Source organism: Streptopelia decaocto (genome assembly GCF_964273445.1).
Source record: "Streptopelia decaocto genome assembly, chromosome: Z".
Lineage (NCBI taxonomy): Eukaryota > Metazoa > Chordata > Aves > Columbiformes > Columbidae > Streptopelia > Streptopelia decaocto.
In genome coordinates, this window is record NC_138657.1 from 61,514,844 (window position 1) to 61,530,347 (window position 15,504).

The 15,504-nt window shown below is 38.4% G+C and overlaps 1 protein-coding gene across 1 annotated transcript in view; it reads right to left on the reverse strand.

The window, feature by feature from the left end:
- The window catches only part of SLC1A3 (solute carrier family 1 member 3), a 64,879-nt gene that overhangs the window by 22,094 nt on the left and 27,281 nt on the right, over positions 1–15,504 (reverse strand). The window lies entirely within an intron of this gene.

Below are 15,504 nucleotides of genomic sequence, written 5' to 3' on the forward strand. Positions count from 1 at the left end.
GTTTAGTTCTGCCAGGGAAAAAGCTTTGAATCTCTGAGAAGGAGTGTCTCATGAGGACTGTCAGAATTGGAAATGTTCTTTCTCTTTCCAAGCAGGTGCCATCAGTGTTCTTCTCCTTAAAATGCCCCTTTACTCCTTCTCCTTACAATTTCAAGCAGTCAATAACTTCCCCATACTTCATCTGGACAGGTAAACCATTTGTCTCAAAGCAGTGCTCATGCTTCTTGTTGGAATCAAGCTTTCAAAGCACAAAATGAAAAAAAAAAGACCAGGAAAGGTTCTCTTTGCTTTATCATCTCCTCCTATGGACTCCTATATGGCACTGTCTAACTCAGACTTCTCTGGACTACCCACAAATTTATCTAGATGCCATCTTTGAACATACGAAATATGATGAAAGTTGACCACCTTCAACTCTGGGTACTTGTCTCAGAGGAGAAAGCATTCGAAATGAGGCAACAGGACTACATGAATATAAATAATACGGAAACATAAAATGAGAATCATGACCTGGCAAAACTAAATGTTTTCTTGAATATATTGTACTTCTGTCTGTCTTCTAAAGGAGAAAACACATGCTACTGGAGTTACAGTGAAAGTATGTTAGTCACTGATGTAACTGAGATCAAGGCTGTGTTCCAGGCTCTGATCAAATCTTCAAAGTATAAAACCAATCACATGCTTCATACTTACTCTCTCATTTCAGCTAGTGTTTGCCTGTCCTTTCAGCAGAAGCAAGTAGAGACAGTAAGATTTGTACCCACAAAACAAATTGCAAAGGGAGATCACTAGATTTGCAACCTGAATTGCTTGATATACATGTACCTTTGCATTGGAAGAAAAAACTGTTACTGACACAATAAGAAACTCGAAATGGAAATACAACATTCGAAGCACTTGATCGTTCATTTCTCTGCTCAGCTTTCCCATCTATAAAACTGGATTATAGTGCTTGTGGTAAGTTTACATTTATGTTTTGAAATTCTGTGACAAAAATGGTAAATACTACCAAGTAATGAACAGTTTTATTATCTTTGCAAACAAGAAGTACTGTAGCCTCTTATCAGTGGATGTAGGATTGAATAGTTTTTTTGCACTCCTCAAAACAATGTAAATGCAAAATGATGCAAATATAATTAATGAATGAATAAAAATAAAGTCAATAATTTTTTTAGAATTTTCGATCTGCTACTGAGTTTCACAATGTTTATATCAGACAGAATTTGTTATAATTTTTATTTTTAAAGTGTCAGTGTGTAACTTAAAATCAAGTATAATTTAAAAAACCCAACTTTATCTTTGTATATTTAAGTTACTGTTTCATGTTCTTGCTGTTTCTAAAGTAGCAGGAATGGGCTATGTTTTTTTTCATTTTAGCTAAGGTCAGCTTTAAGCTTGTTTTACATCCTCAACATGAAAAAGTCAAATTATATAGGTTGCTAGGATGGTTTGGAAATGCACAGATGTTAAATCAGTCAGTTCCCAGAATCCTACCCTTGTCAGCTTATAGATTAAGGACCAGATGCTGAGCACTGTCAGTCTAGGCGGTTCACAGGCAGACACACTTACTGCTTTAACCAAGCCTGATCTTTCTTTGTACTTCACACTTGATACTAGGTTGAGTCTCCTACACTCTAAAATTCACTAGGAGTCAGTGTAGGGCATATCTTAGAACTAAAGATTGCTGTGTTGAAGGATTAAAGCTTGTGATTCCATTTTTTTCTTGGACTGATTCTGGGACTGAGTGATGAACCATGTGCAAGTGATATGTCAGGAAACAAGAGTCGTCATGCTCTTTTCTTTATAAGCTGCTTTCCAGCTTGGCTTCCTATAATGGACACTGGCTGTGACTACATGGCCTCTTATTTTAGATTGCTCAGTATCATTCCTGATCTTGCCATCATATAAATGGCTTCTCAGCTTGACAGTAGGGAACAGCAATTCCTCTCTTCTTGAGTTCTAACCACTTGTGGTGTGTGTAGCAGCAAGCATTCAAAGCAGAGGGATGACAGGCCTAAGTATGAACAAAAGCTGTATGAGGAGAAGCAAGGCCTCACCTCAAAGAGCCCTTACTGGGGTGCTGCTGGGCAGCCCACCCTCCCACTGATGTTAGTGGGAACTCAGGAAACTCACAAGAAGGACACTCAGTACTGTTCAGGGCTGAAACTGCAAAAGCTTCCACCATACCAAGAACAAGAATTATGTAAAAAAATATTTAAAATCTGCTTTTAAAGCATGAGAAAATGAAAGGGTTTGTTCTCTTTAAATTTTAAGATATTGACATAATTTCTTAGAACTGAATGAAACTCTGGAAGGGTCCTTAATGGAGAAGCAATAAAGTTTGCTCCAAAGCTTTCATGTGTCACAGACCATTGTATCCTCTGTGTGTCCTTTCACAGCCAGCCAGCAGAATCCCCTTTGTCCCGTGGGAGATGTATGTGCTCCTTTCATCCTGCTCGCTGCTCTCTCCTCCACACGGATGCTGGCTTCAGCACCTCTGCCTCCTCCCCTCCCTTTCCCCAGAGGGCCTGGGAAACTTTGCTGTGCCACCAGTCCCCAGGCACAGGGATGCCTTGAAGTTGTCACGGCAACCTGTAGCAGAGCGCCTGCAATTTCTCCCAGCGTGTGCAAGTACACAACAAGAATAGGAATGATTTTTTAAGTATTGATGGGGAGGGAGGGAGGCAGGGGAGGAGGAAAGGAAGAGAAGAAAGAAGAGGGCAGGCTGTAAAACTGCAAACAAACCCAAGCCCTTACCTTTGTCCTCTTCCTTCACCTACTCTTTCCTTCTCTTGAGAAGTAAGGGAGCAATCAGTCACAGTGTGGGTGAAATGAAGACATGACAAGGAGTTCTCCAGAATGTCAGGGCAAAAAGCAAAGCACTAAGTTGTTCTTTAACAAAGGTGTTAGAGAAGAAGTAGGAATATTTTTATGATGTAGGAAAGGCAGCAAGTAAATAATGGTGTAATTGCAAGAGAAGGCAAAATAGAGAAAGGAAGCAGGGAAAAGGAGAAAATATCTAGTTAAGACAACTTGTTAAAAATCTTGAATTGTTAATCTGATAGTTCTGATTGTTCATCGGACTTGATCATGGTTCTGCAAATTAACATGAACTAATGATGCAGTGATTTTTTGAATAGCTGCTATACTATTACTGGGTTTATGTTAATTATTTAATTCTATATCGTACTTATGATTCTAGATTATACAGAATTATAGAATTTACAAATCCAGAGTTGATCTTGTTGTTTTTAATTTTCTTGATATCAAAAGCATACTGTACAGAATCTATACTTAATCCTCAATTATATTAGGGCACACTAATGAAGAGGAATGGTACAGTAGTCATCAGTCAGATCAAAAGTAAAATACAGTAAGCGTGTTTTCCTTAGTTAGCATTTAAGTCAATAATAGCTTTGGATCTGCTTGTTTGAAAAAAAATTCCAAGCCAAAACCCAGAGCCTATGCTAAAAAGAACTACAACTTTAGAACACTGTGTCCCTTTAATTAGCTAAGTATATCAACTTATGTTTTTGCAGAACAGTGCAATTGTCCTCAAGTCAAGCCTGAGATTTGAGCTTTAGCATGTCCTAATTTTCCTGTTACGTTACCTAAGAGTTTCTGCCTATGATAACTGGTTGGCAGCTGGTATGACTGAGGCCCTATTTCTGTGTGCAAAGTCCAAGTCAGCAAAGCATTCTTGGACTTAAATTTGTCTTTAATGTTAATCACTGATGTAGTTTGCTGAATCAGGGACCATAACTAGGAGTTTTTAAATGAGATCTTTTTCTTTACACTCAACAGTACGTAGTATGCCACTGAAGAACTAGGCAAGTAGCAAGATTTATTTTCTTTTCCTTTTCCTAAAAAAAGTCACTTCTTAGGACTGATCCTAGTACCTTCCGTGATTTTATCATTTGTCAGAACAAGCAAGAATCTTTGTCACTGGGGGAAGGAGATGTGCATGTGAGTATATACATATATGCCTGTGTATAATTTCAGTTTGAAAATAGTTGAAATGCTCAGCTACTGCTTCTCATGATGAAAGTTCCTGAAATCTTTATGCTGCCCTTGAAAAACTTCTGGAAAAATTAAGTTTATCTCTTTGTTCTCCTATACTAAAACTCTTGTGTTTGTAACAAGATAATGTAACATTTTGCCCACAATATTTTTAAATTCTAGTTTCTTTAAAATTATTTTTGATACACAATGATGAAAATTTTAAATATGGAATAGAATAGGTCAGTTGGAAGGGGCCTACAACAATCATCTAGTCCAACTGCGTGACCACTTCAGGGCTGACCAGAAGTTACAGCAGGTTGTTAAGGGCCTTGTCGAAATGCTCCTTAAGCACTGACAGGCTCGGGGCATTGACCCCCTCTCCAGGAAGCCTGTTCCAGTGTTTGACGACCCGCTTGGTAAAGAAATGCTGCCTCATGTCCAGTCTGAACCTGCCCTGATGCGGCTTTGAACGTTTCCCACGTGTCCTGTCACTGAAGCACCTCCCTCTCCACGTCCCCTCCTCAGGAAGCTGTAGAGAGCAATGAGGTCCCCCCTCAGCCTCCTTTTCTCCAAACTAGACAAACCCAAAATCTCCAGCTGCTCCACACAGGACAATAGTACTCCTGCTCAGTACAAGAGGAACTGCAAGTTCAGGGGCCCGCTCCAGGCACTTGACTGAGGAGCCACTGGTGTGAGGCTCCATCTGTGGGTGTATGACTGCATGCCTCTAAGCCATAATCCTGTGAAGACATAGTTATATGTTGTTGCCAATATGTTAACCGTTTCTGAATGAGTGTGTGGAACAAGCTGTACATTCTTGTCCTCATATGTACTGACTACTGAAAATAAAAAAGAGGATTTCTATGATTAAGATGAATTGTTTCCCTATTCAACACATTAGAACCTAATTGGTGGCACTTCCTTGCTAATGTAAATTTTTAAATACATTTCCTTCAGACATTTTGGGATCAGTCTTTAAAAACATAACATCATGTACAGAGCAACTTTTTATTGCTAATTATTTTGTTGTTTATTTTTTGTGGTCTCTTCATTAGGAAATTGCAGTTGGTTGTTAAGGACTCCTATGGTGGAACAGCAACAATGGCAACTGTTGACTCAGGAGTGTTGTCCTAATTTTGTTTCTTTAAGGTTGTCTTTCACTCTCCTAATGAAGCAGTCTTAAATGGGCTACTCCCAACCTCCTGCAGCCATTGAGCACTCTCAGTGTGCAACCATGAGAACAACCCCTTTTGTGTATTTGTGAGGATTTGCGGAAATGAGTAACACTGTGCAAGGTCACAGTAAAATATGCTGAGAAAAAAATTGTAAGGGAAAGCAATGGTTAGGTAAAGACAGTGGGAGTATCACCCAAGTTTAATTAGCGTGATTAGGCTCTACAGCCTTATTCTAATAGCTGCTGAGCATGTCCTAAGTGGTGCTGAGCATTCCCAGAAAACAAAAGTTAACCAACATCTAACACATTGACAATTGATTCCTTCACAAGATCAAGTTCAAAATTAGCCCAAACTCTAGATTATTATTTTTAATAGCAGTAAAAGAATAAAATTGCAAAGAAGAATGCCAAATAACATTTTCAAATAACTATATGCATTGTTGAAGTTAATTAATATTAAATCAATACCGCTAATGACTTCCTGAAGCTACATAAATACACGTCTGAAATATAGCTCTGTAGGCCTTTTTGCATGAACTGATGGGACAAGCTGCTCCCAACTCTCAGTTTAACTTATCCTTATTTGAATATGGAAATTTAAAGAAATCAGATATTTTATTAATTTTTCCAGGTCCATTAAGAACACTGGGCAAATATCTCACAGGAAAGTTATCAGTTGTATTTGAACCAAATTATGTGATTGTGATTAAGCCAAACTGGGATAAAGTAATGCAATTCAATGAGCCAGTTAAATGGCTAAGAGTGGCTCCTGAAGGACTAGACCTGCCTCGCAGATTTGTAGTCCTGTCGCATCCCTTGCCACCAGAAAACCCTTAACCATGGATTTTGTAGGGTTAGTTTTTGTTTGTCATCCTGAATTGTCTCAGAATCATGTCATGTGAACACCAGAACTTTTACAAGGGAAACAAAAGGAGAACACATCTGGGGGCAGAAAACTGCCATTTTGGCAGCAGTTTCCCGTTACTTTAAGTTGGCCCTATTGTTGCACTGCAGCCTTTGCTCTTTGGTGGCAGCACTGCTAAAACAAGTTAAGCGTTCCTAACTTATGCCTTCTTATCTTTAAGTTGTTCTCACCAAGCACCTGAGCAAAGACCATTCACCATTTGATGACAAGAAGAGAACAAGGGTGTGTGAAAGAGCACCTGGGTTCAGGAGAGGTCTGGAGGGCCACTGCTACTCAAACCAGCACTGCCTTCAACAAGAAAAAATCGACATAAAAATATACCCTTATGAAGATACAGACATGTTCCTGTTATATGTAAGAAAAAATCTCACTGCATATGTGAATCAGAGAAATCACAGACACATTGGACTTAACAACATGTAGAAGAGTCCACATAAGCACTTAAATAAAGATGTATACTTTTCTTTGTGAATTCTCCACTACCACAGCGAGGAGAAAGGTTGTATATGATAAGAACTTTTCTAGAGGATGTTAACCTAACCTTGCTATGTGTACTTATTTCTGATATTCATAGAACACTTGAAATATACCTGAATGTGGATGCTGGATACCTCTCAGTGATACTGAAAGCTTTTGCATGTGCAGAAGTAATGCAAACTGAACATTGTACTCTTTCTGTTGAACCCATACTTCTTGATGGAAACAGCATAAAAATATGTTAGCAAATAGATGCAATATGTGCCAGCCTCAAATATGTTTCCTTCATCCCCTTCTAACTCTCGTTAAGGGAAAAGATTTTGTTACTGACCATGTTTTTTGACCCTTCATTCTCTTGGCTGCAAACACATGCTCTTCTAGTCATAGTTCATAAATTAGAAGGAAAATGTTTGTGAAACCATGGTAAGATAATGACAGAACATCACTGACTGGTGCAAATGGTAGAGACACAAATAACATCTCATGGATTTACTGTGATTTCTACCTTTCAGTTAACTATGAATAATGAAAGACCATTGGTTGTCATTCATCACTGATACTGCTCTTTCAGTGGAATAACTTCACTTTATGAAACACTGCTCGGTTTCAGTGCATCAAGAGTAGTTGTTAACTTATGAAGAAATATGGCAGTAATACATGCCAGTAAGTATTTCCTAGGCCATCAAGTATGGCATTCTGATACAGCAGGCAAATATATTATGCAGTCTTGGTTGGAAATATATTGAGCTTGAGGTTCAAATAATTTGCTACTTTCACCCTTATTGTTTTCACTGTAAGGTATTCCACAACTTTGCTCACATCTTACTTTGCTTTTTCCATGCACAAATAACTTGATTGGTTAACAGCTCAGTGTCCAGATGGAGATCAGTGACAAGTTGTATCTCTCAGGGGTCTGTACTGGGACCAGTACTGTTTAATATCTTCATCAATGATACAGTAGGATCAAGTGCACCCTCAGCAAGTTTGCAAATGACACCAAGCTGAGTGGTGCAGCTGACACACCTGAGGGACAGGATGCCATCCAGAAGGACCTAGGTAAGCTCCTGAAGTGGGACCATGTGAATCTCATGAGGTTCAACAGGGTAAAGTGCAATGTCCTGCACCTGCATCAGGGCAACCCCCAGTATCAATACAGGATGAAGGGATTGAGAGCAGCCCTGCAGAGAAGAAATTACGTGCACCGGTGGATGAAAGATTGGACATGAGCTGGCAATGTGCGTTTGCAGCCCAGAGGGCAAATTGTGTCTTGGGCTGCACCAAAAGCAGCGTTGTCCAGCAGGTCAAGGGAGGTGATTCTGCCCCTCTGCTCCACTCTGGTGAGACCCCACCTGGAGTCCTGTGTCCAGCTCTGGAGCCCTCAGCACAGGAAAATCATGGACTTGTTGGAGGGGGTCCAGAGGAGGCCACAAAAATTTTCAGAGGGGTGGAACAGCTCTGCTGTGAGGACAAGCTGAGAGAGTTGTGGTTGTTCAACCTGGAGAAGAGAAGGCTACAGAGAGACCTTGTTGGCAACCTTTCAGTACTTAAGAGTGGCCTATAAGAAAAAAGAGGATCAACTTTTTAGTAGAGCCTGTTATGACAGGACCAGGGGTTATAGTTTTAAACTAAAGGAGGGGAGATTCAGGGTAGACACATTTTATGATGAGGGTGGTAAAACACTGGCCCAGGTTGCCCAGGGAGGTGGTAGATATCCCATCCCTGGAGACATTCCAGATCAGGATGGACGGGGCTCTGAGCAACCTGATCTGGTTGAAGATGTCCCTGTTCATCGCCAAGGGGTTGGACTAGAGGAGCTTTGAATATCCCTTCCAACCATAACAATCTATGACTCTTCCTTTAAAATTCTCCTCTGTGTCAGGACAGTGTTTATCAGTAGGGGCAGGGAAGAATTCCATAAACTTCTCCAGACTGTGCTCGGTTTTGCTAAATAATTTATAGGCATCAAAGTAGTACACCTCCCAGTAAAATTAAATGCATAATTATGGTATGCTTAGATGCTGCATTTATTGAGTGTCAGTGATATTTATGGTACTATAAGAAACTTCTTGCAAGAATATACTCTAGTGTTCTGAGAAATATAGCTGATTTGCTTTTTAGGTTTGCAATATAACAGGAAAACTAGTAAGAAAATAGATTTCCTGAAACTCACATCTGCCTGAGAAGGACCCTGCTGTGGGGCTGTTTAGATACCCATTTAACTCTTCGCATTATTCTATCTTTTACTCACAGTATTGGAATGTACCAAACAATATGCTTTTTGAAGGGAAACTAGGGAGTAATTTATCTTCTTTATGTGTGCTAAGCAGAGCAGGAGGGAGAGGCAAGCAGGGATTCACAGCAAGCCATGGAGCAGTGATTAGTAACAGCTGACAGTCTCAAACCAAGGCTCTCTTTCTTTGGTTACCTCATTGTAATAACAGAGTACAAAGGACTGACTGTCTTCAAGCCAAGAATCAGGGACCCAGGAACACAGAAAATAGCAGCTCACAGTTTTTTTGGTAACAAAACACGGCTGCTACCTGCACAGTGCAATTCTAAAAAGACATCCTTTTATGTCCAGACATTTGGACTAAGCTTTCCTGAAAACGGGATTCTTCTGTTGGGCATAAAGCTGCTTATTTTCTGTATCAGGAGTGAAAAAAACGAGCACATTTGCTTAAAAAAGGCATAATGTAGTATGGTAAATTATTTCAGTTTAATTAGGAAAAAAGTTAATCGTGGTAGCTGATAAGCCAAAGCACATTGATTTAGTTTGAATCCTATAGAATCTGTTGTTATAAGACTGAAATAAATATGCTAGTAGTTGTAAGACTTCTACCCTATTCCCAAGGATGAAAATGTTAATTTTCACTTATTGTGAGCCTATTGTTGAAAAAATCTACTTTAAATGTGAACCTCACCACATCCTGGCTAGATTCTACTGATAAAGATATGTTTGTCTTCTTGATGGTGTTAAGCACGTTACTTGGTGCTCCATAAAAATCCACAATGAAATTTCTTAAAATACATGTTTAAGCTTTTAATCTGCTAAAATGCTGGTCTGAGTTTTGGCAGACCATGCCTGGAGTCCTTTACAGACATTTTTGTACGTGCAGCACTTATTAAACAACATTCCACAAATGTATAGTGTTTCTGTTATCTGACTGGCTGTATACTGTGTGATGAAGCTGTAAACTATTTGCTATGCTGGATCACTCCTGATCTACTCTAGCTGCTGCTGAAAAATAATATGAAATACTTAATACAGATGTGAAATTAGAGGTATCCATAAAGGAACCGTAGCTAGTAATACAGTATAATGTAAAACTGCATTTGCTTTTATATCTGGTATGTAACAGATGTCTGAAGAGACACTTCTCTTGAACTGCTGGGAAAATGAAATGAACATAAATCTAGACATAGAGGTGTAAGATTTAAAAAATGAAAAACTAAGGTTGCCTGTCTAAAAAAGGATAGAGACATATCTCCATCTGTGTGTGAACTGACACAGGGTTTGAGGTACGGGATTGTACTGATCTGTAACTTGTTACAGCTCTATGCTGGAGGTATCACCTTCTCACTCAAAATGTGTCCAATATTGCTGGCCAGCCGGTTCTTGGCTTCTTCACTAAAACTTCCAATAATAGACTCTATTGCAGTGATAGTGTCTTTTATTTGGATGATTGTCCACTAGGATCTGACACTAGTTAAGTTAATTTTATAGAGTTCATTCAGCAGCTATTATCTGGAAAGAAGCTTTGCCCAGCTGGATGTGACTCAACTAAATTTTGAACTAATGGCAGCAAGTTACTAATGCATCTGGTAACAACCTGGCCTTTAGATTTCTGCTTGGAATTATAATTTTAGCACATTTTTTTAAATTCTTGAGATTATCTTTCTTTGTTAATTCAGCAATATTAACGTAACGTGGAAAAGAATAGTATGACATTGCCTTCAGCTATGCTCAATAAGACTTGTTTTTTTGAGTAATCTGAAGTTACTCTAGTGATGCCAGCTCACTAAAAAAATCCTGCATAATTTTTTCTTGTAGAAGCTACTAGCTATGCTTGTAACAGGTTTGCTAATTGCTCTATTTTTTTTTTTAGAAACCTTGTCTCTGACACAACACTGATTGGTGCGTATATGTACAACTTAAAAGTGATAAATATTCATTTTTCTTCCAGAGAATTTATCTGAGCTGCTCATTAATCTGATGCTTTCCTCTTTGTCGATGTTGCACACAACCTGCTGGTGTTTACGTGTTCTTGTAAGCCTTCTATTTTATTACATCCCTTCCCATGTGCTACACATTTTTTCAGTTTGTACTATTTTACAACAGTATGTATGCTTTCATGGGCTGTTCTTGATGGATTCACACTTTGTTAACTGACTTTTCTCCTCTCACACGTCAAGTATAATTTTAGTTTCTGTCAAGTTGTAGTGTTGTGTGTATTCACATGAAGTGACATAAACCACTTTGAATGGAGCTCCATGCTGTTTTTGCCATCCTGCTCCCCATACTGATGTAAAATTAGCTTGGTTATCTATCTACGACAGTGAAGTAAGCAATGACAACGTAACATTTTCTCAATTTGATGAAACTGATCCTGAAAGACATTACCCCCAATGCTATATTGACTTCGCTGCAGTACCTAGTGTAGTGGGGCCTCCATCTGATAGTTCAGGTACAAATAAGATGCACCACTATGTAGTGTTATCTATGAATATCAAAAGGAAATGCATGGAACTCTTTCATGTCTCTAAGCCATCATTTGTATTAGAAATTGCAGAACAGTAACTGATTTGACAATAGAGAGCACTTTTAGATTGTAATTTTTCAAAAAATCACATTAACGTGGATCTGATAAGAAAAATTCTGCACATAAATTTTTATATGGCATAAAAAAATTTATCCTGTATTAATAAAGAATCTAGAAACAATATGAGACTTCCTTTATCAAGTAGAGCAAAGTCTGTTTAAAGAGCATGGATCTGATGCAGACATAATTTGAAAAAGTTTTTATAGGTATTTTAAAATTTGTGACCTAGCAGCATCTTTTATAATATATATGTTTTATAGCATCATTTATAACCCATAAGTTAATATTTTAATAATAAATAAGAACATTCTAATGCATAACATCATAAGCATTTTTCCATTTTTTTCATGGACAATAAGAGTAAATGATAATTTAATTATACCCTAAATCTCCCCCAAGAATTTAGTGGGTAACAATCAAATCAACTTCAGGAAAAATAAATGCTTCCTATTTGTGAATTTGAGGTCCTCTGGTAATATGCCATATGAATACTAAGGAGGCATTACTTTAGCTGCAATTAGTCTATTACAGTTTAAATTGTCATTATAATTTGCTTCTTTTTCACAATTCAGTAATGATGTTAAGGCTGTTCTGAGAACTCATTATGAAAGTGTGGAATTGGAGTTTCATGTGAAGAGGCTTTTGTTTTCCTTCTTTTCTCTTCTTTGTTTCAGTGACCTCTTGAACCTTGGGTCACTGATTCAGTTACAGTCTTGCAACATCAAAGCCGTACATTTTTTACTTTGTCTTTTTATACCTTACAGACTTGTAGGAGGCAATGGAAAGAGGTTAAGGCTTCCTCTGGAATTCCTCACAGTAGCAATCAGTGTTTTTAAATAATATTATTCAGCTCTTTTCCAGGATGTTACAGTGCTAAGTACAGCTGAAAAATAGGTTTTGGCTTCCACAATTCAACTGTAATACAGTTGCCTTCTGGGCATCATCTGCTTGCAGGTAGGATTGAGAACATGAGAGGTCTGAGGTACCAAAGAAAAGAAAATATCAGCTGATTTAAAACTAGAAGGATGAAAGAGGGGTTTTTTAGATCACTGTTACTATAGGACTGTTCTGCAGAATAGAAAAGAAGCCTGTTTACTTTTTAACAAACTATTAAACATCCTATCTTGAATTTGAAAGCTTTGTTTTCTTTATGGATTTGGGCCCTTCGCACACCTTCATTAGCCTTGAGACAGATATTAGCCAGGCATAGTAAGGTAATGTTGTCTAACTTTGCTTTCAGGGTTTGGGGAGTTAAGACGTACTGCAATCATAAATATTGGACAAAGCTGATTTGCAGTGCAAGAATGTATTCATTAATGAAACAGCCATTCATTAGGTGAACTCTTGACCAAAACCTATTTTTTCCTCTAGCTCTGAAAAGAAACTAGATTCACTGCAGAACCTCTGATAATATCTAAATATTCGCATCTAAGTTAGAAGTGGGTGGTGAAATGTCAGAATAAGTGTTCAGCTTTGCATATGAGCAGAGAGAAAATAAGAGAGCTGTTTATGGAGGAAAGAATCAGCATCAGTATGTTAATTCTAGTGCAAATACTGTACTTCTAGTACTGTGCTGTACTTTTCTTTTTCTTATCTACAACCAGTAATGAGCTAGTGGTATAGTCATCTGAGGACAAAAAGGTGTAATCATCTGAAAAAACATTAATTTAAGCCTATCATTATTACAAATTGAAGCCTTATCTTGAAAAAAATGATTAACTGAGGCACCTAAAGAAATGTTTATGTTAATGTACTTAGTTCAAAAACTCTTCATAACTTGTGATACACTCGAAGGCCTTCAGACTCTTCAGTAGAGGTTAACAACAGATCTGATAACTCCTGCTACTCAGGAACTGCAAGTCATGCTCTCCTAATACTTTCCTCTGTAGATCAACATTGGTATAACTGGTTTTGATAGACTTGCAGAGAAAAAGGTCCTTTCAAGATACTGTCAACAGAAGAAATACATGGAACTTTTTTTATCTGGTGAGACGAGGAACCAAAATTTTTAAGCTTGCCATCCCAGGTGCTTTTATTGTCATTTTACTAGATATAACTGTATTCACAGTAGCGGGAATGGAAAGTTTGTGGTGTGCTCAACTGCCCTGTTTTGCTACGTTGGAATTGGACTAGACGACCTTTGAAGGTTCCTTCCAACCCAAACCATTATATGATGCTATGATTCTATGATAAGTGTACAAATCTCTGAGGAATCTGTGTGTGCACTGAATTCACTGTCCCTCTTTCAAATGGAAATACTGTGCTTTACAATGATGAACACTTGACCAAGATCAAAAATGCTAAATTGTTGATCTGATAAACTTTGAGACAGACAACTCAAGAAAAGCCAACATTGAGAACAGGTAGGAACCTGTAGGAATGTCTTTTTTCCCTTTTCTGGAATTCAGATGGCACTTGCTACCTTCCAGAGACACATAGATGGGCTTTTAGTTAAAGTGAATTAACTTTGCTGTGATATGTGTCAGAGATACCATTCAGTCAAACCTGTTATGATCAAGTCCTAGAGAGAATCAAAAGAAAAAGGCTTTGTGTAAATGGGGAAAAGTGTGATAAGGCTGGTCAAAGTGAAATTTCTGAAGCAGTGGATAGAAGTGGCAGAGTATACCCAGACCTAGCCACAACTGATGCTTTCCCGAATAAGCCATCATCACAAAAACCAGTTATTTCTGGAACTGGTGCTAAGTTACAAGAGTTTTGTATTTAACTTAGCAGTATAACAGCACCCTGAACTCACTCACATGAAGAAAACCAGATCTGACTGTGTGAGCCTGAAAAAGTTCACATGGAGAGACTTTCCACTCAATTAGAAAAGCCTGGCAATTTCTCCAGAGATTCAAGGTTTAGGTAAACATTTTGCTGTGTTCATGACTGCCTCAGGCACTCATCTGGAGACAAGATTGCAACAAATGAATAAGGAAAAGGTATTTTAGCATGTGCCAGCCACATAGCAGCAAAAAGTTTTCAACTACGAAAAGGAACTTGACACAACTGGAAAGCAATTCCTAGCAACCAGGCAAGCTCTTAAATATTTGCAGTGATATCTTTTGAGAGGGTCTTCATGCCATATACAACATTGTTTATGTTTTGTTGCATTTATTTCTCAAGGTCTGAACTTGACGATACAGACCATATTCAGTAACAGCCTGGAGCAGAAAGTAAAGAAAAAATAGGCATTAAAGGAGCGTCTGGATGAAAGGAGTTGTAGCTGATGCAACTGAAATTCCAGATGTTGCTGATCCTTAGTTATATCTGCAGTCTCAACAAATCATTGGAGATTTATGTCCTGAGTTTTCTCATTCTTATCCTACATCACCAGTGAGAGCTGTGTCATGTGGCTGGCTACCAGGATGGACAGTTGTCTGGGCAGCCTTCCTCCTGTTCCAGACAACCCAACATCTTACTGGAACCCAGATTCAAGGCTTGAGTGTTTTATCTCTTGTGGTGCACAGTGACTTCCCTCACTCTCTGTTGTTCAGAAGACAGGTGGTACACCCAGCAGTACTATCAAAAGACAAGTATTCACTATCTTTGCTTCCAGTAATTATGATAATGATGGATCTGCCTTAGAGAAGTTTATCATCCAAATACATGGCTGAAGGATACCATGTAGGAGATCCAGCAATTAATTTTGAGGATTAAATGGAAATAATATATTAGAGGTCAACAACTGCCCATTATCAAAACATGGAAAAAAATCAGGGGTGAAAATAAGGGTAGAGGACCTAACAAGAGCATTACACTCTCCTGTTTCTGAAAGATGACATGTGGCTTGATCTACAGTTGGTCCTTCTGCAATAATGTGTGTAGCCGATGCAGTGACTCAGGAGGTACTTTGTGCCTGTCAGATTTTACAGAATTGATCTGCTGCTGTACAAGTACTCCCAGTATTGTTCCTGACATTCCCAAAATACAGCTTCAGGAACTTTCTTGACTAGATTCTACTAGTTTTCATGAACAAGGAAACCAATACAATGGAGTTGTGATACATTCACTTGTAGGAAATGGGGATGCAGATCATGGCGTTTAGGCTAGACATAAAGGGGTGAAAGGAGTGGGAAAGTGAATGCTGTTAAATCCTGAATAAA